This window comes from Nyctereutes procyonoides, unplaced genomic scaffold (genome assembly GCF_905146905.1).
Source record: "Nyctereutes procyonoides isolate TBG_1078 unplaced genomic scaffold, NYPRO_anot_genome, whole genome shotgun sequence".
Lineage (NCBI taxonomy): Eukaryota > Metazoa > Chordata > Mammalia > Carnivora > Canidae > Nyctereutes > Nyctereutes procyonoides.
Window position 1 is genome coordinate 16548240 of NW_026575117.1, and position 21843 is coordinate 16570082.

Below are 21843 nucleotides of genomic sequence, written 5' to 3' on the forward strand. Positions count from 1 at the left end.
ATCAAGAAAGTCTATTGGCATCATTTTTCCAAAAGCATCTGTTCACTTTCTGTCTCCATGTCACATTTTGACAATTCTCACAATATTTCAAACTTTTCCATTGTTATTATATTTGTTATGGTGATCTAGGATCAGTGATTACAACGTGCTGAAAGCTCAGATAACAGCATGTTTAAAATAATAATGTGCTTTTTAATTAAGGTATATACATTGTTTTTTTTGACATATGCTATTTCACACTTAATAAATTCCAATATAGTGTAAACATAATTTTAATATGCATTGGGAAACCAAAACAAATTTATTTGACTTGCTTTAATTGTGAGGTTTGCTTTATTACAGTGGTCTGGAACCAAACTTGCAATATCTCCAAGGTATACTTGCATAAGAAATTAATTGTATTTTTATACATAATCAACAGACATTTGAAAATGAGATGACGAAAATAATTGAATTTATAATAACATCAGAAAAAATAAAATACTTAAATTTAACAAAAGTACAGGACTTACATACTAAAATGTATAAAACATTAAAAAAAGGAAAGGTGATAGACATAAATAGACATATGGTATTTACAGATCAGAAAACTTAAGATGAAAATATTCACCAAATTGATCTACTTATGCATTGCATTTCCTAAGAAAATGCCAGCTATAGTTTTCATATAAATTGACAAGTTGAAGGGTGTCTGGGTGGCTCAGTCTGTTAAGTACCTGCCTTTGGCTCAGGTCGTGGTCCTGGAGTCCCAGAATCCATCCCAAGCCCACATCCCACTCCTTGCTCAGCAGGGAGTCTTCCTCTTCCTCTGTCTCTCACACCACTAGTTTTCTCTATCTCTCTCTTTCTCTCTCTCCATCTTGCTCTGTCTCTCTCAAGTAAATAAAATCTTTAAAAAAATTGGCAAGTTGATCCCTAGAACTGACATGGAAATACAAATTATTCAAAAGAGCCCAACTACTATTGAAACACAAGAAAAATGTTGGAATTAAACTTCTCATTTTTAAAACTTAACTACAAAGCCTTATTACTGATAATGGTGTGGTACTGACATAATTATAGATGTATAGACTAAAGGGATAAAATCCGGAGTCTGTAAATAAATACTTATATTTATGGTCATTGATTTTCAATAATTGTGCTGCAAGCAAAAAGACTACTGAAAAAAAAAATCTTTTCCACAAATGTTGCTAGGAAAATTGGATATCTACATACAAAAGGATAAAGTCAGGATGCTTTTAAACACCATAAACCAAAATTAACTGAAAGTGGATGAGAATTGAATGTAAGTTGAAACCTTAAAATTCTTTGTAGAAAGTATAGGATTAAATATTTGTGGCCTTTTATAAGATAATTGTTGACAAAAAAAATACAAACACAAGTTACCCACAAAAAAAGATGAATTGCACATCATCAAATAATAAAGAAAATCTATAAACACTACCATCAAGAAAATGAAAAGAATATTCACAGAATGTAAGATAATATTTGGAAATGATATATCTGATGAGAGGTGTATACAGAATACATAAAAATTGAATATAAATGAAATAATATCAAATACCTAATTAGCTATTTGTAATCATAATATGTAAAAAACACAATTCAAAACTACAATAAAAGTACCAAGTCCAATATTTTCATTGATAAATAACTCCAAGAAGAAAATAGAAATCTCTACTACAAAATATAAGCAGAGAAATATTCTGCTTTTGCGAGGCTGAGGAAAACTGCGCTTTTAATGGGCTGATGCAATTAAATTGCGCCTACCTGAAGAATCGTCCTTTGACAACATCAAATTCAACTAATTAGTAATGTTAATTACCTTTATGAATTTCCTCTCACCATGTAATATAATATACTTATGGATACAACATCTCACCATATTCATAGCTCTAGGGATTAGGACAGGGAATCTTGGTAAAAGGCATTTTTAAATTCTGTGCACCCCATTCACTAATATATTTGGAGAATTATACTGCTATTGTTTTTGCTCATTTGTTTTTTCTTCTTTAATTCCTGTAAATACATATCTTGACTGAGAACCATAAAAAAAATGAATGCTGAGAAAGTGCATGGTAAGTAAGTGCATGGTTCATTTAAACAAACTTCATTGGGTGATTGTGCTTACATCTCATTACATTGATGACACATGGTGAAGCATGAATGTAAAAGTATTGGAAGACTAAGAGCTGTTAATTAACTAAATTGTTGTCCGTCCCTTCCACTGCTCCAACTGAGATTTGGTTATTAAGGCAGAAGAGGCTCTTGTATATTACAGAGGCAACTGGATTCATCTACACACATTAGTGTTTCCACTTATTATGTTATATATTCTCCATACTTCCAACTATTTACTTGTATGTTTATTTAGTATCAAAATAGAGACTAAATAGAGATTATTTAGTCACAAAATAGAATAGCACCTCTTTAATAATTCAAGAGGACTTGGAATTATTGTTGAACTTGGAGATACAAACTACTAGGAAACCTATTTATTTGTTTGTTTGTTTATTTAAAGATTCTATTTATTTATTCATGAGAGAGAGAGAGAGAGAGGCAGAGACACAGACAGAGGGAGAAGCAGGCTCCATGCAGGGAACCTGACGTGGGACTCAATCCTGGGTCTCCAGGATCACGCCCTGGGCTGAAGGTGGTGCTAAACTTGAGCTACCCAGGCTGCCTGAAAACTTTTAGTAACAAATTTGTTCCACTTCTTCTGTCAAGGCATCTGTAATATACAATATCACTATGAAGCTTGGACTTTTTTTTATAGGGAAATGAGATGATGAAAATTTAGAAAATGTTATTTTTTCAAACTTTTTTTTTTCAAACATTTTAATTTAAATTCTTGTTAGGGGCAGTTGGGTGCCTCAGTTTTTAAGTGTGCAACACTTGATTTCGCCTCAGGCCGCGATCTCAGGGTCCTGGGATTTAACCCCCCCCCCCCATCAGACTCTGCACTGAGCATTGAGCCTGCTTGGCTCCTTTCCCTCTGCCCCTCCTCACCCGCTGCTTGCTCTTGTGCTTGGTCTCTCTCTTTCACATTAATTAATTAATGAATTCCCACTAGTTAACATACGGTCTAATATTAATTTCAACTGCATGATATAGTGACAACACTTCCATACAACACCTAGGGCTCATCACAAGTGCTCTTCTTAATCCCCCATCATCTATTTAACCCATCCTGCACCCATCTCCATTGTGGTAACCATCAGTTTGTTCTATATAGTTGAATCTATTTCTCAGTTTGTCTCTTGCTTTGTTTTTCCCTTTGCTGGTTTGTTTGGTTTCTTAAATTCCACATATAAGTGAAATCAAATCTTACAGTGCTCAAGTAAATGAATGTCACCCTGTTTAGTAGCAGCAGTAATGGCAGTGAAAACAGTATTAACCTTAGTAATAATAATTTTTAACAGTTAATCTCTACTAAATACCAGATATCATAGTACTTTACATACCTTCACCTAATCAACCTTAACATTAAACCAACAATCTAAGTGGTTTATTGTCCTCATTTTACATACCATGAAATTAAGGAATATAGATGTTAGGTAACATCCAGATACTTCAGTATATAGTTTTAGTCCACTGCTAATGCAGTTAACTTTTGTGACAAAAATAAGCACAGTGCCTACCAATTTGAGCAATTTATTATATTCTAGATGGTTTTGTTGCATGAGTTTTATATACTTGGTATAGATTCCTAATTAGGAACTTCTGGTCACATCGTAGGCAAAAACAGATGTATATTTTACATTATATTCAATTTTAAGCCAACAGATGTGATTTTCAAGTCAATGATTTCATACAAAGTGATTTCTGATTGTGCTACATATGGTATGGATACATTAATATAATGAGTAACTTCTGGAGTAGCAGTGCAAAATTTCCAAGAAATATATATTTTATAGACATAGATCAAGGCTTGACATACAAAAATCATGGCATTTCAAGGCAGTTTTAGATTATGACATTGAAATTTAATTAAAAAAAATGTTTGTATTAAGTATAGGAGGAATCTTTTTAACATACTTTTAATTCCAGTGTAGACTGACTCATAAAATCTAGTATCTACAATAGCAACTGACTCAAGGCATCCATATTTAATGTTTCCTCCAGAGTCTTAGACAATTATGCCATTATAAGCACACTTGTAACATGAGGCTTAAGCTTCATATTAGTACATTAAGAAGAATTGTAGTCATGCATAATTCCAAAAAAATATTAGTGAATAATAACAGTACTCATACTATGGAAATAATTAACAGTTTAGCAATGGATTCACAAGTATATTTATTAAGGTCGAATCGGGAAGGATTTTCCTGCCACGTTTTTCCAAGAGAGACGATTACACTACAGATAATTGATTAAACAATTATTGGATGGCTGAAAGAACAAAACAAGAGATGCCAAGATGACCCAGTTATAGATAACTGGAGGAGCAGATACCATGACTAGGTCAAGGGAAAGAGAACATAAGAGGGGAATTCACAGGGGAATACATACTTGTATTGGCCAAAGCCAAAAAGAAGGCAAGGGCTGGCAAACATATCTACTGATATGACGAGTAAATATCAGTCTTCTAGGACACAGAGTAATATGGATAAGGATAGAGAGTAATCTGGAGGATCCAATGAATAATACTCAGCATACTGGAATAATTTCAGTAATTTTAAATTAAAAAAGGGAGGCATTACAGATACATTTATCGTCCCTTTTATTCCCTATGGTAAAGTTAGTGCATATTTCTTATATTCTTGCTTTTATAATATTATATTTACATATCTAAGAACCTAATTGTTTTGTTTCTATTTTTTCATACTAATGATATATTTATTTAGATACTATGCCACAATTTTTTCTTCTCTATTCACAAGTGTCTTCGTAGAACTGTTTATGATATTTAGTGTCAATTTAGTACACTCTAATCACTGTACATTATTATGTCATTGTGGAAAATATTACATTTTATACATCAATTTTCTAACTGATTGATTCTTAGGCAGCTTTCTCTAATAAACTCCTTTTCCTGTCTCATTTAATACAGTGAGAATTTCTTTCTTTCTTTCTTTCTTTCTTTCTTTCTTTCTTTCTTTCTTTCTTTCTTTCTTTCTTTTTTTTTCTGAGAATTTCTTTAAAGAAAATACCTGTCCTAGGATTGCTCAGTCTTAGAGTATTTGTATTTTCAATTATATGAATACTGCCAATTTGATCTACAAAGTAGCTATAAAAATTTTCATCTTCACTAGCAATCTAAGAGAGTTCCTATTTCAATCAAAACTTGGATGTATTATGCATCCTTAATATGTGTCAATATCTGCTAGTCTGATTCAGTGAAATGTTTTTTAACTCTCACTCACCAGGTTACTACCAAATATGATACTTTCATTTCTTAGATACCTATTCAATTAATTATTAAAGAAATTCACACCTGCCAAACTTTCCTTGGATTGGGGATATAAAGTGAAACAAAACAAAATCACAGACCGCAAAAGCTTCATTCTGATGTAAGATGGGATATGATCAACAAAATAAATCAGTGATTTAGAGCATATTAAGAGATAGTCACTACTGTGCCAGAGTTGGATGGGGGGTAGGGGGACAATACAATTTTACATTGGTTGGTTGTGGAAGGCCACACTGGGATTATGACTTTTGAAACAAGATTCAAATGATATGAGAAACATATTATATGTACATTATTGTAAATGTGTCCTGTTTTCACAAGTGCAAGCATTTTGGGGGGCCATATATTAAAGAATGTAATTGTCAAGTCATAGACTGCACTATTATAAACTTTATCACTTAATCCCTAGTTGCTTTTCAAAACTGATTGTAGCAAATTTTATTCCAAACAACAGTTTATTTTACTTCATATCTGTAATAGTTTGCTAGGGCTGCCATAACAAAATACCAAAGACTGAGTGGCTTAAACAACAGAGATTTAATTTTGCACAGTTCTAGAGGTTAGAAGTTCAAGGTCTCCTTGCCTTGTGCATGGCTGCCTTTCTGTTGTATTCTCACATGGTCTCTCCTTGATGTGTGCACATATTTGTTCCCAATTTCCTCTTCTAAGAAGGACACCAGTCAGACTTAACTACTTAATTATTTCTTTATCTTCAAAGGCAGTCACATTCTAGCTACTGGAGGTTAGGACTTCAACACATGAATTTTAGGGGGACACAACTCACCTCATAATATCCATACTGGTTTTGCACAATTTTTCTACCTTTATACTGAAAGACAATTGAAGTAGCCATCCACAATACTCCTCAAACCATCATTTGGTGTTTAGAAAGGAGCCCAGAAATATCAACTATTCCTAACTTGGGATTGTTTTCCCCCATTTTTGGAACTCTCTCAAAATACTTTGATTATGACTCCAATGTAAACCTCCTTTGATGTGTGAAAAATTTCAAAACCTGCTCTTTAAATTTATGTGAAAGAATCAAATAACAGAAGGACTAAATGTGGTAGGAAAAATGTGGTTCCCCTCAAAATGTCCACATTCTAATTCCTGAAACCTACGAATATGTCATCTGACAGGGCAAAAGGGACTTTGTATAACTAAATATCTTGAACTGGAGATACTATCCTAGTTTATCCAGGGAAACTCAGTCTGATCACATGGGTCCTTAAAATATTTGTACCCAATTTCCTCTTCTAAGGAAAGAAGGCAGTGGTGAAGGAGGAGGACAGTAGAAGTAGAATGAGAGAAATGCTATGTTGCTGGCTTGAAGATGGAGAAAGACCATCACAAACCAAAGACTGCCAGCAGTGTCTAGAAGCACTCAAGCTTTTACTATGTAATAATGCAATTCATCATCATAGCCCTCTATCGAGGTTTCAACTTGTAATCTTCATTTACTAGATACCATTATTTTCCCCTATTACATAGAAAAGGTTAGAGAGCAAACAAAAGCTAAATTACTTGCCTAAGGTTACAGGTCATAACTGTTAAAATGATATTTTGAACACAAAACGATGCAGATCCAGACCCTGCAATCCTAACTACCAGGATAAGTAACAAATTAAATTAAAAACAAACAAACAAGCAAAACCTAATAATCATCAGTGAGGATGGATGGAAACCTGAAGCTTTTCCATGAGAATACAAAGTGCAAAAAAAAAAAAAAAAAAAGAAAAAAGAGAGAGAGAGAGAGAGAATACAAAGTGCTTAAGACCTTAAGTCAGTGATTTTCACATATGTATAATTTTAGTCCAGGCTATTTTCTTTTCCTACAGGACAGAAGATCTAGGAAAACAATAGGTATTCAGCCTTCTTATTGCCAAAGTAATTGTCTTAGAGAATATTCAAAGGGATAGTTTATCTGAATATATGACAAATACTAAAGATTCAAAATTCAAAAGCAATAATAGGATATATTATGAATATAAAATATACCTTAAGGGGAACATAATACGAAGAATGCAGAATGAAGAGCCTTTTATTAATTCTCTGAAACTCATACTACTTAAGAATGAAGGCAAAATTAAAATAGGATGCATTTTCTTGGACTGAATTTTCCTCAATTTGGCAGGCAGCAAAACTAAAATAAAAAAAAAAGGAAAATTTAGAAAGTAAGACTCCAAATTGTCAATATTTATAAAAGCATTCAAATTGCATTAAAAGTCATTCAGTGACACAGTGTCACTTATTAAGGTTAAAGATTAATTTATTCATTTGGCATTTTAGAAACATTGTTCTGTAACATTTTCAAGTGTGCATGTAGCAGTTGAAAGAATTTACATAGCCAACATATGCAAAATAAGACATTCATTTTGAAATTTATTTCTTTGCAAATAGTTTGTTTTTTATTTTATTGGCGAAAGCAATATTTCTTCTTGAATGATTATCTTACAGACAGACACAGAACTCTGATATATTTACTATTTTTAAGTGATAGTTATTCCTTTCTTTAGTTTGTAAACCAAAATCTACACATTATAGGAAATACAGCATTTACAGGAAAAGAAAAGAAGAATTTAAAAATGAAATATACTGAATTCTACTATTTGAAAAGATGAAGTAAAAGCTACCAGATTAACAATCCAATTGGAAAAAAATATATCCAGACCAAATAATAATAATAATAATAATAATAATATAGTTTTCAGACATTGAACATCATGGAGCTCAGAAGAGTGGTCCCTGAAAGACAGAAAACAATGGAAGGAGTCCAATAGTTATCCCAGTTTTCTCTCAGAGTAAATTTCCAGGACAGAAGGCAGCCAGAAAGAACAAAAGGGGCATCTGCTAGTCTTCCTAAGCTGAGGAGACAGCCAGGATATGGGAGGCCAAGGTGATTTGAGTTCCCAATATGGAGTATTTCAGAAGAGACAGCTACAAAGAAATACAGTTCCTGAGATCTGCAGTTTTCTAATCAAATGTTCAAATACACATTGCAGTATGTATTTGAATAAATTATATGAGACAGCATAAAGAACCACCCAAAAGGAGTGAAGTGGTCAATATTCAAGAAATTCTCAGTTCTTGCCATTCAATTTCCCCCCTGTTCCTACTTGAATTACCAGCATCAGGGCTTACACAAAAGGAGAGTTGACTAACGGTCTATTCAGACCTGCTTCTGGATATATCCTAGTCAACTTAAGAAATGGTTCAGTGAACTACTGGTGAAAACCAATGGAGGATCACTCAAGTTCTTTTTTTTTTTAATAAATTAATTTTTATTGGTGTTCAATTTACCAACATACAGAATAACACCCAGTGCTCATTCCGTCAAGTGTCCCCCTCAGTGCCCGTCACCCAAGTTCTAAGTGCAGCGCTGTATCTCCTTCCAGTTATCCTGTGGAAAGGCTTTAAGAACTGGATGGCTGCCAGCCATCTCTCATGCTGGATTTCCAAGGCACTGTCCTGAGTCCATGGCACTCCCTGTTTGAAGGGATTATCCTTTGGCTTCTGTCATGGTTGGCTGACAAATGAAGTATAAACCATGGAAAACCTCCATAGAGCAGCCAAAGTGCATCCTCAAATTTATGTCCATAAAATGAAAATGTATGTGGGGTACTTGGTAATTTTTAAAATCTTACCAGAACATTGTAAGAGAATTCTTAAAATGAATAATGTCAGCCGGGGAAAAAGTCATATAGATTCTTAACATTTATGGTCCTCCCTGGCAGTTCTGGATAATTTCAAAGACACATTTGATTTCTAGGTGCTCAGAATGATATGATTGATTATCCTGAGATGACCAATAAGGTTTGTGTGGTGCTGATTCCATTATGTTTTTTAGAAACTTGACTTTTTTTCCCCTTTCTTCCAAGTTACCAGGCAACCACTTATCAACCCAAAGGCTTCATTCTAGACACAGTTTTTGTGTTTTTTGTTTTTCTCTTATTTTCTGTTTCCCTAAATAAGTTTTGCATGTTTAGTTTAGGAAGAGGCTTGGAGGATGGAATTGACTCTCAGACACTCCATATTGGGGCATTTGAAAAAGCTAGCTGTTGACTTCCTAAAAGGCTGTTGATCACACTTGATGCCCCACAGCCATTGGGAATCATCCATTGATCCAATCCTAATCCCCAATCCTAGGGCAAAAAGGAAAAAGTGGAAAGGGCAAAAAAGAAAAAAGGAAAGCAAAAGGAACATAAGGAGCAAAAACAGTTTAGTCCATCACAATTAAAAATAGTCTGTGATAAGTAAAATATGTATACTAAAAAACATAAGAAAATGACAAAAATAACAAAAACAAATAAGCCAACAAAGAATATATAATGGAATTTAAAAACTCACTCCAAAGAAGGCAGAAAAAGGAAACAAAGAATTGAAAAATATGTAAAAATGAGATAGCAAGTAGAAAATTAAAACACTACCTATAGAAAATTTTTAGCTCAAAAGATCTACCCCAGAAAATAACAAACTTATAAAATCAAGAACTTTAGCTTGTACCCTAATAACATATTAAAAGAAGAGAAAATGAAATCCAAAGCAAGCTTTAGAAAGGAAATAATTTTTAATTAAATATTTTATTTATTTATCTTGAGAGACAGAGAGAGAGAACAAGAGAGAAGGAGGGGCAGGGGGAGAAGGAGAAGCAGACTCCTTACTGAGCAGGGAGCTCCATGTGGGGCTTGTGGGATTCTATCTGAGAACTCTGGGATCATGACTTGAGCCAAAGGCAGACACTTAACTGATTGAGTCACCCAGGTGCCCTAGAAGGATATAATTTATTTTTATTTTATTTTTTTAATTTTATTTTTATTTTATGATAGTCACAGAGAGAGAGAGAGAGAGGCAGAGACACAGGCAGAGGGAGAAGCTGGCTCCATGCACCGGGAGCCCGACGTGGGATTCGATCCCGGGTCTCCAGGATCGTGCCCTGGGCCAAAGGCAGGCGCCAAACCGCTGCACCACCAAGGGATCCCAGAAGGATATAATTTAAAATAAAGTGAAATCATTGATATATAAGTAGAAAAACAATAGAAAAATTTCATAAAATCAAAAGCTGGTTCTTTGAGAAGACAAATAAAATTTATAAACCCTAAATCAGAGTTATCAGAAAAAAGAACACAATGAAAATTACAAATATGAACAGTGAGAAGGTAGACATTGCCACAGATACCAGTTATTATAAATATAAGCTATATTATGAACTTTTATGCCAATAAATTTTTAAAAAGGTAAAAATCCAAAAATTCCTTAACTGACACAATGTACTACAACTTAACCAAGAAGACATATTATACCTGTAAATGTCATGAAAATGAAAATGTGAGCCACAGACTAACAGAAAGTATTTATAAAACTCATACTCTATAAAAATTTGTTTCTGTAACAAATCTTTATATAAAGTTTTCCTTAGTTCCTAATGATAACTTTGTATACTTATAAAGCCTAAGGGTGTCCATTTCTCCCTCATTTCCACTTTTACCACCATTGCTTAAATTGTCATTATTCCTTGCCTGGAATATTCCAGTATCAACACAGCAGGAAGATCTATTTTTTTTATTAATATGAATCTTATTCTCTTCTTATGAACTTTGAATATCTTTCCATTGGAATAACAGTAAAAGTCAAACTTCTTCCAATCAACTATTTTCTTCTAGTGGGATGAACTAGCTGGTGGCAAAGCAACACTCTTGCCAAAAACAACTAGAAATGCTAGATAAAATATGCAGTTGGTTAGAGGAAGTTGAGAGTCCCTGAAGCAACAAACACTAGAATGCTAAGACTCCAAAAAAAGAAACTTAGAAAGGATAATGGGATTCAAGGTTCTTCCCCTGAGGGTATTTGTCAATTTTGGGGGACAAGAAAGCAGAGTTATTTTTAGACAATATTATTAAGATATCTTCATGCCATCCATTTTTAATTTAATAACTATTTCTAATATTTATCTAAGTATCTATTAGGATAGTTTTAGTTTTATCTTTATTACCGAGACAAAATAATGGGTATCAACCAAGCCTGAGGAGAAAAATAAAAGTTAAAGTTGAAGATTGAGCAGATTTTTAATTAATTTGCATAAAATCAGTGACAAATTCTAGTCATATTGCACTTGCAGAAAAAGAACAATTACATTTTCTCTGGATATGAACAAAGACTAAAGTTGTAGAGAATAATTAATTGGAATAAGCATTAAACATCATGTACTATACTCAGGAGGAGGAGGAAAATGATTATTTTTCTTGGTAGATGAGCAGGTAAGAGAGATTTGAATACCAATTAACTCCTGACCATTGGGTCAGAACAGGGTTTATTAAGAGTTTTCCTATTAAATAATTCACAGTACTTCAGGTTGGTCTGAGGAATTTCCTTAGAATGTTTGGATTCTTAATATATGATTTAAATAAGCTATTGAAAAAGGAAAGTAGTTTGATTTTGAGTAAACTTGCACTGTGTAAGAATAGTAAATATGTGTAACTATAAATCAACTGTTTTTTTAAAAGTATTAGCTATTTGCCTCATGTTTACATGTTTTATGATAATCTACATAAATATCAGTTTTTATGTATAGTTAAATGTAAAATTAAGTATGCTCATGTGGACATTATTTACATAGTCTCCAGGAAATCTTATAAATTTTCTGAGAAATTAAAGAATGGACGAGATCATAGCCAATTGCTTAGTGAATAAACTAGTCATCATTAATTTACAGAGTATCTTTTATGTGTGCAACAGATGGTCCTCACTACCAATGATTAAAAAAAGTACTTTCTCTCAAGGTATTTATCACTAATTTTACATCTCAGAAAAAGAAAAAAAAAACTTTAAACACTGTAAACCATATAAGGGAGTTTACAAGTAAAAGAAATGATATGTTATAGCTAAAAACAAACAAAAACTATGGACACTTAGAAGATAGAAGATGAATTAAAATGGCACAATGAGGAAACATTTTCTGTAGGAGTCATTTCAGATTTGTATCTTGAAAGAAGGACAGAATTTGGTGAGAAGGTGAGAAATTAAGAACAAAGAAAATAATCAAAGTTCAGTTTGAGCAAAATGACTTACCAGGACAGAGAAACCATTATCTAACAAAGGAGAGAAAGCATGGGACAAAAATAAAGGTTGCCAGCTGAGGGGAGAAAGTGAGATAAATAAATGTTTCATGCTACATTTAAAGAAATGTAATTGTCAGGGTGGGCATTCACGAATGATCTGAAGGCTCTATAGGGTGCTGGATAATGCTTACTGGAATCAGATGACAGATTTAAACCTTCTGTCTACCACTTGCTAGTTATATGACATTTTGGAATGCTACTTAATATCAACTCCTTCAGTTGAAAAAAAAGTGAAATAGTGTCTAGTTCAGAGGGCAGTTATAAGGAATTAAAAGGTTAATTATGGATCATGTTAGTTTGCTATTGCTGTCTTTAAAAAACACCACCAATTTAGCAGCTTAAAACACTGACTTATTTTCTCACAGTTGTGTGGGTTGGAAGTCCAGGACTGTGGGCTCAACTGTTCTCTGTCAAGAACCACAGTCCATGTGGTTGTATGAGTTAGATCTCTGTTTCCATTAATCTATGTTGAGTGGAGTGGAGATATTTCTCAGCTTGAGTGGAGATATTTCTCAGCTTGTAGAAGCTGACTGCATTTCTAGGTTCCATGCCCTGTTCCTCCATCTTTAAAGACAAGTTATACCTGAGTCAATGCCTCTAAACTCTTTGATCTGTCTTCTGCCTCAACGCCTGTTTTCCTTTTCTTCTACTCTTGTCTGAATAAAGCTCCTTTCATCTGCTGCTTTTTTGTGCTTATGTGAGGATACTAGGCCAACATGGAAAATCCAGGATCATCTCTATTTTAAGGTAACCTAGTCACAAAAACCTTCACATGCTATTTCTGAATGTTGTGGGAAGCAATTTGGGACCATTTTGTCAAAATGAATATTTACATATTAAAAGACTCAATAATTCTCCTGATATATATCAAATAAAAATTTTTGCATAGCTCTATAATAGAGTGTAACTTTATGTGTAATTCTGCAAAAATATGTATAGTTCCTGGTGGTAGGATGCTAGTGCTAGCTTGGGAAATGAATAGGTAAAATATTGTGACCATGAGAATACTGTATTATAATAAATCTAGAGTAAACAAACTTACTGAATATATAGCAAAATGACTAGATCTAGAAAATGTATTGCTTAGAGAAAAAGAGAGCAGAATGATATATATAAATGATACATTTATGTGAATAAAACAGTGTGTATATAAAACATCACCTATATTTCAATGTTCCATACACATATGTAAGAAAATATTCAAAAATTAATACACACATTAAAAACATTTAAATTGATGTCTCAGTTTATGAGTACAAGAAGAATGTGGTGGAAGAAAAAAGTAAATAATAAACTTAATAAGAGGAACCTTAACTTTATCAATGATAATTGTCAGTAACTGATGAGAAAGATGAACTGAATCTTTACAATTAAATTGTAAATATAAATATAAATAATGGATGACATATGATACATGATATAAACATACATGATTTAATCAGTTTTATAGACTTATCTCATTGTATATAAATATATTATATATTTAACTAATTAAACCATATATATCACATATTTAGCTATTACTACATGTTTACATATATATACGGGAATTTTCTCTTAAATCGTTTTGAATTCAGTGGTGTTATACCTTTAAAGTATCTTTGCAGTATTATTTTTGTTTGGCACTTGTTAACTAGGTGATGTTCTTATGGTAAAGTCTTTATTCAATTGTTGCACTGAAATAGAATATTAAATTGTGAGCCTGTAAAATCTAATGACCTAACATTATTAGTTAAAAATATAAACACTAATCCTTAGTAGGCACCTCTTTCATTTTGTGAACTGAAATAGGCAAAATTCTAGGCTGCAGTAAATTTGAGTCCTGAAAATTGTCCTGGGGGACTTATTAATAATAATAAAAATTATTAAATGTGGTTGATGTGTTCACTAGTTATCTGTAAATCCTGTGGTCTTTTGTACTGTTATGAAAATGTCTTTTTCTGGTACAATTTATATGCAGTAATGTAGATACATTTTAGGTATACAGTTCAACGAGTTTTTTTTTTTTAATTTTTATTTATTTATGATAGTCACACAGAGAGAGAGAGAGGCAGAGACACAGGCAGAGGGAGAAGCAGGCTCCATGCACCGGGAGCCCGACGTGGGATTCGATCCCGGGTCTCCAGGATCGCGCCCTGGGCCAAAGGCAGGCGCCAAACCGCTGCGCCACCCAGGGATCCCCAGTTCAACGAGTTTTGATAAAAGCATACACACCTGTAAACACAACAACCAAGATACAGAAAAACCCCATTATCCTAGAAGAAGTTCTCTCAAGGTTCTTTGAAGTTAATCATTATGCTTTGCCCCAGTGATTACCAATTTGCCTTCTCCTCATAAATTAGTTTTTCCTTGTCTATAGTTTAATATAAATGGAATTGCATAATTTTTACTCAAACATGTTGGTTTTTTTTCCTCAACATAGCATTTTTTATTTATCCATGGTATTCATATATCTAGGTTGTTTCTTCCATTTTTATTGCTGAATATTCTACTTCATGGATATACTTCATATTTTTTATCTATAGACATTTGGGTTTTTGGTTTTTGGTTCTTGGTATTGTTTTTTGTATTATTTATTTACTTATTTACTTAAAACTGAGAAAAAGACAGAGACAAAGACAAAGCAGGAGCAGAGGTGAGGAGGCAGAGGGAAAGGAAGAAGTAGACTCCCCGCTGAGCAAGGGAGCCTGATGTGGGACTCAGTCCCAGGACCCTGAGATCGTGACCTGAGCTGAAGACAGATGCTTGACTGAGCCATCCAGATGCTCACAGACATTTGGTTCTTATCAGTTTTTCATTACTATGAATAAAACAACTATGGGCACTTAGCTACAAGTCCATATATTTTTTTTCTCTTTTAAACAAAATAAGTAGGAATGAAATTAATAAGGCATCTATATTAAACATGAGGATACTTACATGTTTAAGAAACCACCAGTTTTCGATACTGGTTGTATAATTTTACTTTTCCACAATTGATGTATGAAAAACTCAGTTTTTACACAGCCTCATAACACAGGTTTTGTCATACTTTTTAATTTTAGACATTCCAGTGGTTACAGAGTATTATCACATTTTGGTTTTAATATGCATTGCCCTAATGACAAAGCTGAACATCTTTTAATGTTTTTTATAGTCATCCATGTCTTCTTTCTTGATATATGAGTTCAATATAGTGCACAGTTTTCAATACACTTAAAAATTTTTAAAGATCAAATAGCATTATCTCTTTATGGATAATCAGCATTGCCTTAAATGAATTAAGCCTATTTTAATTAGGTTATATTTCCTCTTAATACTGAGTTACAGAATTTCTTTATAGTTTGGGGAAAAATCCCTTTGTTAATGTATTAATTATAAATGTTTTCCCCACATTTGTTGATTTTTTTATGACTTATTAACAGTGCCATTTGAAGAGCAGACATTTTAATTTTATTAGAGTCCAATTCCAATGATCTTGCAGTTTCTGCTTTTTTCCCTACACATGAAATATTGGCCTATCCAAAGTTTACAATTATTTTTGTTTTATTTGCTAGAACTTTTATACTTTTAGCTTTTATGTTGGTCTATTATTCATTTGGAGTTAAATTTTGAATATAGATTGAAGCATGGATTAATATGACGTGCTTTCTTTTTTTCTCTTCAAGTACTATCCAGTTGTGTCAGCCTTATTTGTTGAGATTACCTTTTCTCCCACTGAATTATTCTGGAACTTTTGTTAAAAAATGATTGAACTTAGATGCATGGCTCTATTAGTGGACTTGTCCTTTCGTTACACTTCATTTATCTGTCTATCCCTAGCCAACACTGTACTGTCTTGATTACTGAAGTTTTAGAGTAATTCTTAAAATCTAATACTCCAACTCTTCAAAGTTCAATCTTCCTCAAAGATTCTTTATATCTTAATATAAGTTTTGAATCATTTCTCTTTTAATCTAAACAAAACCTGCTGAGATTTTTATGTGGAGTTTTTAGCAATGCAAGTATGCCACTGACAAATTCTATCAGCTTTTTTTCTACTGAAAGTGTTTATTTTTTCATTCACTGTTGGAAGATATTTTCACCGGATATAGAATTCTAGTTTGTCAGGTCTTTTCCCCTATTTTTAAGAAATATATTATTAGGGGCACCTATGTGGCTCAGTCAGTTAAGCATCCGATTTTTTATTTCAGCTCAGGTCACGATCTCAGGGTTGTGAAATCAAGCTGTAAGTTGGACTCTACACTCAGCTTGGATTCTGCTTCTCTCTCTCTCTTTCTCTCTCTCTCCTTCCCTGTCCCCCTGCTCACACTCTCTTTCTCTCTAAAATAAATAAATAAATAAATAAATAAATAAATAAATAAATAAATAAATGTATATCATTCTATTATCTTTTGGAGTCTACATTAAAGATCAGCAATTTAAATAGTTCACAGAAGGAAAGAAAGAGATAAAGATAAGTTTCTCTCAGATGGTACCATGTGGGGGGAAAAGTACAATGTGTCACTGCATCATGGTACATTCATCTATTTCTTTTACTTAGGGAACTTCTCTAGCCTTCCATCCCACCCACTATTTTCAGCAGATACAAAGGTATAATTTATTGGAAGCACTGAGTAATATAATCTATAAGCTTTTGGATGGTCAGGCATTATCATTTTCTTTTGGGACATCTCACTCTTATCACTATCCAGTCTGCTTATAAATAAACATTTTTGTCTCTTATATTTTTGTTATTTTTGCTGCTTTTAAATTAGAGATCAAGATATAAAGGTTAAGTTGTTCCAATAGCAAATAAGCTATAATTATCTGTTTCTACTCACTGAGGAAGGCATTTAGAGCTGCGATATAGAATTTATACCAATAACAATCGAATTAAATGGGACTATGTAATAGCCCCTGTTCAATACTGCTGCTTGTTTCTAAATGAGAAAACAGTAAAACAGGAGGGTGAGGAATTAATAGTACAAGTAGATAGGGTAGTTAGGGTACAACAAATAATGTAATATGTGCTAAACTGCAAAAGCAGGATGGAGGAAAACAAATTAATGCAATCAAGCAAATCTGGCAACTTCCATATAAGTGTCTTTGTCCTATAAGAAATAGTTAAGATTAAGTTAAGCCCAGAGTATATATTCTACATGTTTTCAGTGCTGAAAACAATAAAGCAGTTAACATATATTTTGTTTTTAAGGATATTTTAAATAACAAAGCATAAACTATAGCTGATTTTAGAAGCAAGGAAAGTTTGGAAGTTATGAAGACATGTTCTCACTTGGAATATTCCATTTTGTTGTCTCTAAGCTTCCCACAGTGTTCTTTGGATAGAGTAGGGAAGCATATTATAGATAACTATAACTATTAAAAAAGAATTGTAGCCTTCTGCCAAAAGTTATAGATTGTATTATTAATACACTCAGGTGCTCAGTAGCAGAAACACTGTTCATTGAACTCTAGGGACAGTTTTTGGTTTTGGTTTTAGTTTTTGTTTAGATTTTATTTATTTATTTGAGAGAGCAATAGAGAGTGAGGGAGAAAGAGAGAAAGAGAGAGAGAGAGAATGAGCAGGGGGAGAAGGAGTAGCAGATTCTTCCCTATGAGCAGGGAGCCTGACCTGGGGCTCAAATCCAGAACCTGGGACCATGACCTGAGCCAAAGGCATTCACTTAACCAACTGAGCTACCCAGGTGCCCCTCCAGGGTGTATTTTTAATAGGCCTAAGTAATGTTAAAGATTTCAGGAAAAAAAAGTTACACAATAAAAGTCTTTAATAGCTGTGTAACTCCTCCATGCTTTTAAAAGAAAAAATAATGCCATAGAGAAGAATCTAAATATACAATAATGAGATATTTAATATGCCTAAAAGAATCGTGAACTTTTTGACTATAAGAATAACTGTAACATCTGTGCCAAATGGGAACAAACGTTTTAGAAACAATGTTTTGCTTAGAAATAAAGTCACTTTGGCCAATGAGGGGATGATATATTATTAAAATTAACTTATTTTGTTATTTTAATGTTAAATAATATGAATTAATTCACTGGTTTAGCATTTATTCATTTGTAAACTATTAATAGTTTAATTACCACTTAAGTAATTTCTACACTAAGCAATTTACTCTTAAAAAATAAAAAGCCAAAAATCTACAGCTACCATTAATCTTCAGCACAATTCCTAATCACAAAGCATATTAGTTGGTATCAGACCTATATAATACAAATAGAAATAGGAGTAACATTAAATTTCATTGGGATTTCAAATGATGAAGGATATACTAGAAAACATAAAAGTTGTCTGACCCACACACTTCCATCTCTTGTTTATCATATCTGAATTTTCGCTAGGGAAAAACAAAACAAATTTTATGTAAATTGTCCTTCCCTATCTAGACCTGATGACTCTATAGGTGGTCAGCTCATTCAAGATGGGATTGCTCTTCCCTGGAATTTCTGGATGTGGCATATCTTTCATATGATTGAAGCAATTGTATGTAAAACATAGGAGATAAGAATTATAGAAGTTATCTCTTTAGATATCCTGCAAGCAAGAAAAAAAAAAAAAAGACTGACACCTTTAAAGTGATGAAAAAAGTGGAAAAAATCTGTCATTCTGGAAATAAAAAAAAAATACTCTGACACATAAAGAGAATTATTTGACAATTGAATTGTCTCACCCACAAAAACTGTTAATAAAAGTTCTTTAGGGAAAAGGAATATAATGAAAATTAGAAATTTTATCTACACAAAAATAATGTTGGAAATTATTTTTTTAAAGATAAAATTATTGGGGGCACCTGAGTGGCTTAGTGTTTTTAGTGTGCCTCTGGCTTAGGGCATGATCCCAGGGTCCTATGAGCATCTCACTCTGTCTATGTCTCTGCCTCTCTCTGTGTGTCTCTCATGAATACATAAATAAAATCTTTAAAAAAATAGTTTAAATTATTATATGCTCCAAACTAGATAGATAGATATCTAACTTATTAAAGTTAAAATAATAAAAATGTTTTGTGATTTTATAACATATGGAAAACATGAATGTATGACAACAATGACACAATTGATGACACAGAATGATATTATTATTGTTGTGCCCGAGATTGCGAATCGGAGAAACCACCAAGGAGCCGACACCGATGCAAACACATGAGGGTTTATTTACAAGCTCGAGCTTGGTCCAAGTATACTCGACACAGCGGAGGAGGGACTTGGACCACGAGGTGGATTTCAGCTTAGTTTTAAGGGCTGGTCTAGGGGACTTCCAGAAGGGGGCAAAGAATTTCTCAAGTTCTGTTTACATTCTGTTATGGGACTTTCAAGGGCATTGAGCTCTGTTCTCATTCTAATATGGGACTTTCTGCCACTGGCTTGGGCTCTGTTCTCATTCTAATATAGGGCTTTCTAGGGCGTTAAGCTGTAAGCTGTTTTTTCCTGTAACTGAAGTAATGTATATTTCTGCTCTTATTCACAGGGGCCTGGGATGGTTGTACTTGTGCTATGCTGAACTTAAAGTGGAATGGCCTTAATTTTCTCGGTCTCCACAATTATTTGAAGGTACAGTACTTTTTTTATTTAAAAAAGTATATAGTATACTCCACAGAAATGACTACAAAGTTGGCCAAGAAAAAAAAAAGAGAGAGAAAATGAGAGAAGAGAGAGAATGAGAGAGAGAGAGAGAGAGAGAGAGAGAAATAGTAATTATGGAAAACGCCAAGCTGTAAGGATGAAGAACAAATCAGAGTAGTGATATCAGGTGTCAAAGGTGAAATTAACTATAATGAGGTGATAGAATTATTCTGTATGGCTCTGTGCTGGACATATTCAACTCCATAGTTTTGTCAAAACATATAGAATTGGAAAACACAAAAAGTAAACTTAACTTCATGTGAAGTTAAAGAAAAGAAAGGAAAAGAAAAATATTAACTAGGATTTCAAGAGACAAAGGATTAAATGCTACTATAAAAATTAATCTAACTGTATTAGATATGCATGATATAATTTCATTAAGAGAGTGGATATAAAAATAGCTGACGTAAATACTCCTAGAAGATGGTGCTTTGACTTAGCTCTCTTATAGATCTGTAGAAAAAATATTTTTATGTTTTTGTATTCCTAGAAATCTCTGAGGAAAGAACATTGGAATTTGGATTAAAGGGCAGGCCTTGGACTTTGTGGAGTGATGACTGTATAAAGAGTGAGAGACTTCCAGAGAGACTTATAGGTCAATTTCTAAATTATTTACATTTCAAAGGGCAATGAACCTCTGAGACATTTGTTTGCATTCCAAAGGAATGTTTACATTAGGGAAATAGAAGTTATCTTTTCCTCTCTCAGGAGGGGAGGGTGAGAGGTGGACAATAAATAGTCTGTACAAATTCAAAGGTTCACACATCACCAAACTATTGGCTCCTCACTTTCCTTCTCCTACTTACTCTGAATATACAACTATACATGGATTAATTTCCCCTGAGAGAAATCCAGAAACTAGTTAAAAACTCCTACTGGTAGTTAATATATACTTTGCATTAATTGCATCTGAGGCACAAAACCATGCAATGGGGAGGGAACCCCTAAGTCTGAGCCTTTCTCTGAGGAGTGGAAGGTTTGGACTACATGCACCACTCTAAATATTCAAGCTGCCACCTGTAGAATGGGAGTTCAACAAAATTACAGCAAAGAAGCAATTATTCAATGAACATACAAGTACTCCCTTTAGCTACTTCCTCCACAAATCCCCCTCAGCTAAGTACAGAGGGAGCAAGCAAAAATACTTAACTCACCCCCTAACTTTTTTCATATAAGGGGTTTGACTGCATACTCTCCAACTACTACCTAAGGACTCAGCTTCTAATCAGACCGTTTTAGAGTTGACTGAAGCTTTCAAGGGCTTTGAAAAGGCTGGTTGTGACATCCTATGACATTTTCCTCCCACTAGATCCAACAATAAAACTAAGTCTTTTGCTTCTCCCTGGAAAGAGATTGTCTACACATCCAGCATCTCAACTTTTGTGGCTGCCACTTAAGGGATAAGCCCTTAATCACCTGTTTATAAGAGCTGACAAGGCTCAGCATTCCCAAATATCCCAGAACAATACAAAACCAAAAGTTGGTTTTCTTCGTGTGCTAAAGCACTCTTAGTGACTATTCACTTTAGCTCAGCAAAGCATGAATGAGCAAAAATAGCCAGCTCATGCTTTCTTCCTGGTAGGAAGTTGATTGCATATGTAGCATCCTGACTTTCCCAGTTACCTTCTGAGGTTGGGTTTCCAATTAGCCTATATTAGGTAGCTGAAGGAGCACAAAAATAATAGTTATCTGAGAGCCTTGACAGACGTGTAG